Here is a 10,138-nt window from a genome sequence, read left to right on the forward strand (position 1 = left end):
ACACTTCACTAGCTGAACATCGCGCTGCAGTATTGCAATTCAAAAAAATAACTTATTTAAAACCAATTTATTAGAGAAATATATTATATATATTATAGAATATCATATTATTGTATAAGTATATAATATATCTTCTCTTTCTTTTATTCTTTGTCCATATTTACAACAAGCCTGCCTGAAGAAGCGTCACGATAGGCTTGTTTTTCTATTCATTTTATTTGGTTTATTTCATTTTATATCATTTTTACTCTTTCACACTTTGATTTCTTGAGATACTTACAGGATGGACGTCTTTAGAGGCCGTGTAAGACAAAGAAATGCTCCACGATACAGACTACTAAATTACACTACCACAAAAAGCGTCCAAACTTTCCAAAAGAGCTTCCATGTTGTGCCAAAATGCTTAATTTGACGTTTCCATGACAACAGTCCGAGTTGAGTTTCTGGATCACGTCTTTACTGTAGTTTGTTTTCTCTTTTGCAGCACTTCATAGTTTTTATTGGAGAAATACTATAATCGGATTGGAGTAGGCTATAGCATAGCGAGAGATTTTATTGTTAATATAGTTTTAATACAGACGTAAAATGGACTGTTAAACGGCCCGTAATGGTTATTGCGTTCTTTAAGAAACGATAGGCTCACAGAAAAACAGCCCAAAATCACAGACATGGGGATTTGCACGGGACTGGTATTATCAGAGGACCCCTGTGTTGGCCGAAATACGGTAGGTAATTTTTGGGGGCCTTTTTACAGACATTTTTACAGACATGGCAGATTCGCACGGGATAAAAATCACAGACGACCTCTGCGATTATTACAAATTACCGGAGGTCCCTAGATAATACTAATCCCGTGCGAATAGGCTGTAAGTATAATTTTAGCTCTGGTTCACAATTTTTTGCAACCATGTTAAAAAATGTCAGACATTTCTCAACATAGATTACAATATTGTTTTTTAAGCAATTAACAGTAAACTGTATAAAGTAAATTAACTTTACAGAATGGCTGACAGGATTGTAATCATTACTAAAGCAAACTCTGATTTTACTTTATATATATATATATATATATACTACAAAAAATGTATATATATATATATATATATAAAAATTGTTGTTGTTGAGTTCATCTAAATGATTACACTGTTTTAGGGCTCAATTTTATGTCCTTTCACTTCATATTTCTCTTGTGGAATTTTGATGTTCTAAAAATAACTTTAATTATTTTTTCTTTCATTTCAGACCTGAAGGAGGAGAGTGAAGAACTGAGTGAAGTGAAGGAGGAGAGTGAAGAACTGAGTGAAGTGAAGAAGGAGAGTGAAGAACTGAGTGAAGTGAAGGAGGAGAGTGAAGAACTGAGTGAAGTGAAGGAGGAGAGTGAAGAACTGAGTGAAGTGAAGGAGGAGAGTGAAGAACTGAGTGAAGTGAAGAAGGAGAGTGAAGAACTGAGTGAAGTGAAGGAGGAGAGTGAAGAACTGAGTGAAGTGAAGGAGGAACATCATGTCAAACCTGGAGAAAAATATTTGAGTCGCTCAAAGACTAAAAATACATTTTTAAAGAAAAGAAGAGCCAAGAAATCTACAACCTGCACTCAGTGTGGAAAGAGTTTCTCAAACACACGTAATCTTGAGATTCACATGAGGATCCACACCGGAGAGAAGCCATTCCCATGTGATCAGTGTGGAAAGAGTTTTACAACCAAACAAAGTCTTGAGATTCACATGAGAGTTCACACTGGAGAGAAGCCGTTCACATACAATCAATGTGGGAAGAGTTTCAGTCAATCATCACACCTTAATATTCACATGAGGATCCACACAGGAGAGAAGCCGTTCACATGTGATCAATGTGGAAAGAGTTTCAGTCAATTAGCAACCCTTAATGTTCACACGAGAGTTCACACAGGAGAGAAGCCATTCACATGTGATCAGTGTGGCAAAACATTTCTTGTGTCATCAGCTCTAAAAGCACACCTGACAGTTCATACAAAGGAGAAGCCACATTCATGTTCTGTGTGTGGAAAGAGTTTTTCACAGCTGCAATCTTTACATAGACATCAGAAAACTCATACTGGTGTGAGAGAGTACATGTGCTTTGAGTGTGAGAAGACTTTTATGACAGCAGCCAGTTTAAAACTGCACCAAAGGATCCACACTGGAGAAAAACCTTACAAGTGTTCACACTGTGACAAGAGATTCAGTCTGTCATCAACTCTGAAAAGACATGAGAGGATCCACACTGGAGAGAAGCCGTATACATGTGATCAGTGTGGGAAGAGTTTCACTTTTAAAAGTCAGCTGAAGATACACATTAAGATCTGTTAGATCTAGGGCTGGAAATGGCTGAGATTCACTGGGGAACTCTAGTTGGGAAGATTTTTTACTTTTAATGAATAGATATTCTATAATATAAAATATGATATAATCTATAATACCATTAAACAGGCTAGTTTCATGTTTCCTCCTAACAATGTTTTCTTAATTATCAAGACAACAACATTTAGGAATTTTCTGTGGCATAAACACATTTATTCAACACAATCTCTACTTGGAGAAAATCACCTGTTTGATTTTGGCCAAATTAAAGACACATTGTCCAGGAATTTTCATCTGTGGTGCATTGAGAATTGAACAGGTCAAACAAACATTTTAAATACATTTGTCCTTGGGTTAGAATGTTTTGGATGGTTCTCATCAGAATAAAGAATCATATGCGCAGGGTAAGATTTGTGAAAGTGTACATAAGTTTGCAAGCGTAAATTAAATTTGCATGCACAAGAGAAGATTTGTAAAGGTGTAAATCACCTTTCAAGTGTAAGAAAAAAATATTTGCAGCATTTTAAATAGGATCTGTATTCTTCTGACTTTTCTTTTTTTCACGTTTGCCGCACAAATTCGTCCAAAAGCATTGCAGGCCTGTGAACAGCAATTTGCAACCGAAAAACAACAGAGTCACAAACTGCAAAAAAACAGACTGGTCGCGTAAAACCAACCTTTGTGTAAAAAAATAAACTGTTGTAAAAGTCTGAATGACTTCTTGTGTGCATGGGGCAAAAAAGTTCCCGAAATAACCAGATTTGTACAGTCTTTCTTTTAGCTGCGCTTACAGTTTTGGCACGATTCTCTCACTCATTGAGTTTTGCAAGTGAAGAGGGTCTTCCACCTTCTAATGTCGCCAATCAGATGAGCTTCTCGCTGACTCTCGATTTATTCTCATCTGTCTCGTTCAATAAACATGGTTCGATAAACACGCCAGTCACCAGATTTATTTAGATCCCCATTTATCTATTTATTTAACATGTATTTATGGATTAAAAGTACCATTTTTGGCAACGAGAACATTTCTGAGCCAAATGAAGAAACAGTAAAGATGTGTTCTGGCGACGGGCGTTTGTGGCGTGATCTTCTCTCATGCAAATGTAATTTATGCTTGCAAAACTTGTGTACACTTTCACAAATCTTACCCTGTGCATGCGATTCTTTATGGCATCATATTACCTTCATACTCTCAGTTCAGTACTTTGAAAATCAACAATTATTAAACACATTTAAAGGTGAATACAAGTCAAGTCAAGTTTATTTGTATAGCACTTTTCACAATACAGATTGTATCAAAGCAGCTTCACAGTATTAAATTAAAATAATACAACAACGTTTGTTTCAAGAGGAATTTATTGATTGATAAAATTTAATTAAATATCCCCAAAATATCCCCAACTGAGCAAGCCAAAGGCAACAGTGGCAAGGAACCGAAAAACTCCATCAAGTGACCTAATGGTGTCCTAAAACTCCATCAGGTGACCTAATGGTGTCCTAAAACTCCATCAGGTGACCTAATGGTGTCCTAAAACTCCATCAGGTGACCTAATGGTGTCCTAAAACTCCATCAGGTGACCTACAATACAGTGTAAGAAAAAATGACGTGGACGTCGAAGATCTCAAAAATGAAGTTTATTACAGCAAAGTAGTAACAAAGTACAGACAGCACTTCGGATTCAGCGGAGTCATACAGAATGCCTCTCATCCTCTCAGCACAAACATTTATCCTAAATTTCGTTTGTCTTCCCCCTCTACATGTAAATGAAGCTCTGTTTTTAAGTGTAATTTAATGTCTTCCCTCTCAACATGAGGCTGAAACTCTGTCTTAAATGTAAATTGAGGATCTTTCCTCTGTGCCCACATCTTTGATGTTCTGTGAAATCAGAACAGCAAAAGGTTAAGGTGATAAAATCTATCTGAAGTGGATCTTCTGTTAAAACAAAACGGTCAAATGTTTTAGGTGATAAGATTTATCTGTAGTGGTCACATCTTTGATCTTCTGTTAAAACAGAACGGTCAAATGTTTAAGGTGACAAGCTGTTTGAAGTCCCTGTAATCAAGATGGTTGTTGGTTGCCCTCTGTGATACTATTTACATATTACTGAGATTGGATGTAATTGTCTCTATATGATAATTGAGCTCTTTTAAGTGAAGGAACACTTTGATATATATATATATATATATTGGAGTGGAAGTTGTTGGGAACAAAACATAATTTCTTATAACAGTCATAAGGGAAAGGAAAGCTGATGTGCATTCTAAAAAGCAAAATAATTTGGATAATAATGTTTCTAGAACAGTGCCGCCTCTCCCTATAAGCGAACTAAGCGGCTCCTTGGGGACCCGGGGGCTTCCCTGTAGCTCAAACAGTGGAGCGTTGGCGCTTGCTACACCAAGGCAATGGGGTTGATTTCCAACGAAAGCAAGAACTGATAAGAATGTAAATGTGTACCTTAAAATGCAATGTAAGTCGCTTTGGATAAAAGCGTCTGCCAAATGCATAAATATAAATGAAAAAATGTATGAAATTTCAGAAAAACTTTAGACGTTTTTAAAAGTTGAACTTATTGTAGCTTGAGCACCGTTCTTTTAGAACGCCATATCAAGCGGGAGATGCTGCAAAAGAAGCGAGCGCAACAGTTATACACGTCCTTCTAGCGATCAGCGTTATATTAGCAATTTCAGCCAACTTAAAAGCTCCTCTGACCACCTTGACCTCCTCCAGAACGACGTTCAGGTGGTCTGGTGCAGCCGAAGCTGCATTTTCCAAACTTAAAAGCTGCTTTGTTTCGGCTCCCATTTTGATAGCTCCTGATCCGTCACGTCAGGTCATGGTGGAGCTCAGAGGTGGGCGTAGGTGCGGTTCTTTCCCAGCGCTCTTCCACAGAAGACAAGATGCATCCTTGCCCGTTTTTATTCCATCATCTATCATCCGCCGAACGTAACTATAACATTGGTAACAGAGTTGTTGGCAGTCAAGTTAGCGTTGGAGGAGTGGCGCCATTGGTTAGAAGGGTCGGGGGTACCTTTTATCGTTTGGAACGATCACAATAACTTGGAATATATCAGATCCCCCAAAAGACTCCACTCCTGATTTTGTTCTTTCATATGTCCAGGTTCCAAAAACATCAAACCCGATGCCTTGCCTCATATTTTTGATCACTCCAAATGCCTGTCCACTCCCGAGTGCATTTTATCTAAGAGACTCATTGACTCCACACTCACATGGGAGATTGAGTCGAGGGTCAACACGGCCTTTAAAGGGGTAACGTCTCTGCCCGGTTGCCCACCGAGTCGATTGTTTGTGCTGGAGGAACTACGGTCTGACGTCATTCGGTGGGGTCATTGTTTCAACGTAGCTTGTCATCCGGGAGTAAACCGTACCAGTTTTTTTTGGTTAAGCAACTGTGGCGATATGGAGGAAATCCATACCAGCTTTTCACTTTTTCTAATGGGCGGAAACCAATGAGTAAATTGAATATAAAAGAGAGCTAGAAACGGCAGAGGGAGAGTGGGAAAAAAACAAAACAAACGTGTAGGTTATTGGAGAGGGACACACGCTACCTGAAGGCCGTCGTTGCTATTCTTTGCTGGAATCTCTGTGCATGCGCTGACTGGGTGTGATCGCCAAAAGTGACGGAGAAATCGAGCTCTGCATGGTTCCCCTGCCTGGTGCAACACAATCCAGCCTGGTTCGCCTGCCTCAGGTATTAGTCTTGATGTCCATCATCTTTTAACCTCACGCCAAGTCTCCAAACTCTTTCCCCGGCCCTGGATTTGCGGCCGCTACACAGACTGCCTCACGCAGCCAACACACACCCACACACACATACACACTCATTACACATGCACACGCCCATACACCAAACACTTGTTTGGATTATTTCTTTTTCTTTCTTTTTTTTCTTTCTTTTTTTACATTTCTTTTCTTTTGGTTGAAATTGAACAGGAAAAACTGAGTTTGAAAAAAAAAACGAACTTTAAGACATTAGTGAATGAATCAAGGACTCTCATGGCTTTGTTTTGTTTGTAAAATCTTGAACAGCAATCTCCCCTGTCTGTTTTCATTCAATCTTTTGTCATTTGTCATGTGAGGCAAAGAAAAAATACAAACTATGTGTGAAAATTGAACTTCGTGTAATTGTTTTTTTTTCTGCAAAAGTGTTTCTTAAAAAAAAAAAAAAAATTGACCTGAAACCCTTCAATATCTGAATGTGTGTCATTTAAGCCCTATTCTCTGTTATTGTGGGTAAATTAAAACCTGTGTTTCACACATTAATCTGCTGGTCTTAGAGACAGAGACAGACAAAGTATACATATAGTGACACATTAATAGATACATAGATATAAATATATATAGACAGCTAGATTAATAGATAGATGCGTATATATATAGATTATATCTAGTACCTATCTAGGTAGATACATAGATTATAGATACATATCTAGATACATAGATAGATTCATATAGATAGACACATAGATAGATGATTTGGATAGATAGATAAAATGGAGGCTCCCTAGAAGAGATGCCGTACATCTGTGGTGTGGGAGCATTTCCGTTTAGAAACCCCAAATAAAGTGAGATGTGTGTATTGTGATCGGCAGATAGCCTACTGCAACAATAGGCTACATCATCCATGATGCGCCATTTGAGGAGAATTTGAAATTTGCGTATTTGCCCAGAACTCATGATCCACTAACTTACTGGAAAGAGAGAGCAGTAATCTTTCTTCATTTGTATGTCCTAGCTTAAAAATATATTTGCATGCCAGCAACAAGTGTCCCTTGTGAGAGGATTTTTTCAAAGGCTGGAGAAATTATCTGTAAAAAAAGTAGTAGGCTAAGTCCTTCCACAGCAGAGAAATTAATATTTTTGAATAAAAATCTCTAAAAAAGTGAGACATTGTGGCTTGATTTCTTTTATTAATATTCATTTTGCAGGACCAAAATAACATTATGCACAGTGAGGAGCCTATAGGTTACAAGCTTCACATAGGCCTATTAGAAAAATACAATAAGAAAAAAACAACACTTTTTTAATGGCTCGTTGTCAAGGTTGTTTCAGATCAACACCTGCAAGTGACCACTAGGTGTCACCGTTGAGACGGGTGTCGGATTGATTCGAAGCCTCGAAACATTATGGCCCATTTGGTTCAACTGTTGCTTCACGAAGCCTCGATCTGCCCATCACTAGTCAGGGGAAAGCCTCAGTGATTCACAAGGTTTCATTTCCCCATCCCTATCAGGCACAATTCACAGATATCCAGGAAGGAATAATCCACAAAGGAATCCAGGAACTCTCAGGAACAGAATCAAAATCCAGGAAGACAGGTGGCTAAGAGGTCAGGAAACAGGACTTGACATCAAACAACAATCTAACAATACAAGACAGCAGACAATAAGTAGGGGTGACTCGATACCACTTTTTCATGTCCGATACCGATACCGATACCACACACTTGAGTATCTGTCGATACCGATACCGATACAATACCATATATTTTTTTCTTAATTAAGCTGTTAATAACACATTTGTCAGGAGGATGCACTGTACTTAACCTAGCCATCTAAAAAGCATCATGCTCAAACAGTTCAATAAATGTTCTACTTTCCTAAAGGAAGAAATAAGTAGCCCACAACATGACTCAGTTGTGCAATACTGCTGCTTAATTTTTATTAAAACAATTTTTAAACAGAACTTGTAGCAGCATTTTTAATTATTCAGCACCATTCAATTAATGAAATTTAAAGTGCAACTGTGCAAATAAAACAAAAATTATAATTCCAGTGCCAAAAACTGGATGTAACACAAATCTCTTATGTAGTCATAATAACTTAAATAAGTATAACCTAACATAAAAATAAAGGTATCTCCATTATAAAATGTGCAATAGAACGCAGTCCAATAAGGCACTCACAAATTAGACTCTAAGCCATTACACCTAAAAAAGGGGGGAACAAATCTAGGGTAGACAGAGCAAGCTGTAAAGTTTTCACATACTGAGGTTGAACTGTAAAACACCTGTATAAAACTAATCATTAGAATGAATACAACTCCATGTATGAAAAGATACTTGCAATGTTAACAAAAATATTTGGTTCAAGTTTTCCAATAAGACGAAAAGAAACCGCAGTAACTGCCTGACCTTTAAAACGGTCACAAAAACCACTGACTCATGTTTTTACAGTCCATCTTTGACTTCCAATAAGTGTGTTCACTTTAACATGAGAGGCAAATTCTTCTTTAGAAAAATGAGCATTTCAGCCTTCTCAGCTTTCAGGCTGCTCCTCCTTTCATCAATAATAATAGAGGCTGTGCTGAAGAGTCTCTCGCTCTCCACACTTGTGGAAGGTGCAGAGAGAAATTTAGTTGCCACGGCTGTCAGGGAGGGCAGCCTAGGTTGGTTGACTTTCCAGTACAGCAGTGGATTGTCCGAACGTGGAATAGTTGGCTCGAGGAGGTAGGTTTGAATTTCAGTGCGTGCATTTGTGGTGGTTGACTGAGGATCAGATTCTACTGTGCTTTCTTCCAGGATTTCATCAAAAATGCTCCCAAGTCTGTTCTTGCTTGCAGCTTCCACCCGTGGAGTCTTCTTTGCTGGCTCTGAGGCTGCTGATTCAGATGAGGTCCCCTCTGCTGGCTCTGAGGCTTCTGATATGGTCCTCCTCAGCATTTCTTCCATCTTTCTTGCCTCTGCCATTAATGCATCCTTTACATGGCTTGAGGTTTCTGCATTTGCAAAGTACCTGTATAAATAAAAACACACATATGTAACATTTAAAATGATGCTTATGCTTGAGATTAAATACTTATGTGCAATATTATGTAATCATTAGATGTGCAAAAGTAAAACCTTCACAGACACATTAGTGTCAATCTCTCTCTCACACACACACACACACACACACACACACACACACACACACACACACACACCTAATCATTAGATGTGCAAAAGTAAAACCTTCACAGACACATTTGTGTGTCAATCTCTCTCTCACACACACACACACACACACACACACACACACACACACACACACACACACACACACCTAATCATTAGATGTGCAAAAGTAAAACCTTCACAGACACATTTGTGTGTCAATCTCTCTCTCTCACACACACACACACACACACACACACACACACACACACACACACACACACACACACACACACACACACACACACACACACACACACCTAATCATTAGATGTGCAAAAGTAAAACCTTCAGACACATTTGTGTGTCAATCTCTCTCACTCTCACACACACACACACACACACACACACACACACACACACACACACACACACACACACACACACACACACACACACACACACACACACACCTAATCATTAGATGTGCAAAAGTAAAACCTTCAGACACATTTGTGTGTCAATCTCTCTCACTCTCACACACACACACACACACACACACACACACACACACACACACACACACACACACACACACACACACACACACACACACACACACACACACACACACACACACACCTAATCATTAGATGTGCAAAAGTAAAACCTTCAGACACATTTGTGTGTCAATCTCTCTCACTCACACACACACACACACACACACACACACACACACACACACACACACACACACACACACACACACACACACACACACACACACACACACACACACACACACACACACACACACACACACACACACACACACACACACACACACACACACAATATTAAAAAAAGTTAACAGAGACCCCACATACTTGTCTTTATATCTAGGATCCAGTAGCGTTGCAACTGCATATA

The sequence above is a fragment of the Leuciscus leuciscus genome (genome assembly GCF_965113295.1).
Source record: "Leuciscus leuciscus genome assembly, chromosome: 1".
In the NCBI taxonomy this organism is placed as follows: domain Eukaryota; kingdom Metazoa; phylum Chordata; class Actinopteri; order Cypriniformes; family Leuciscidae; genus Leuciscus; species Leuciscus leuciscus.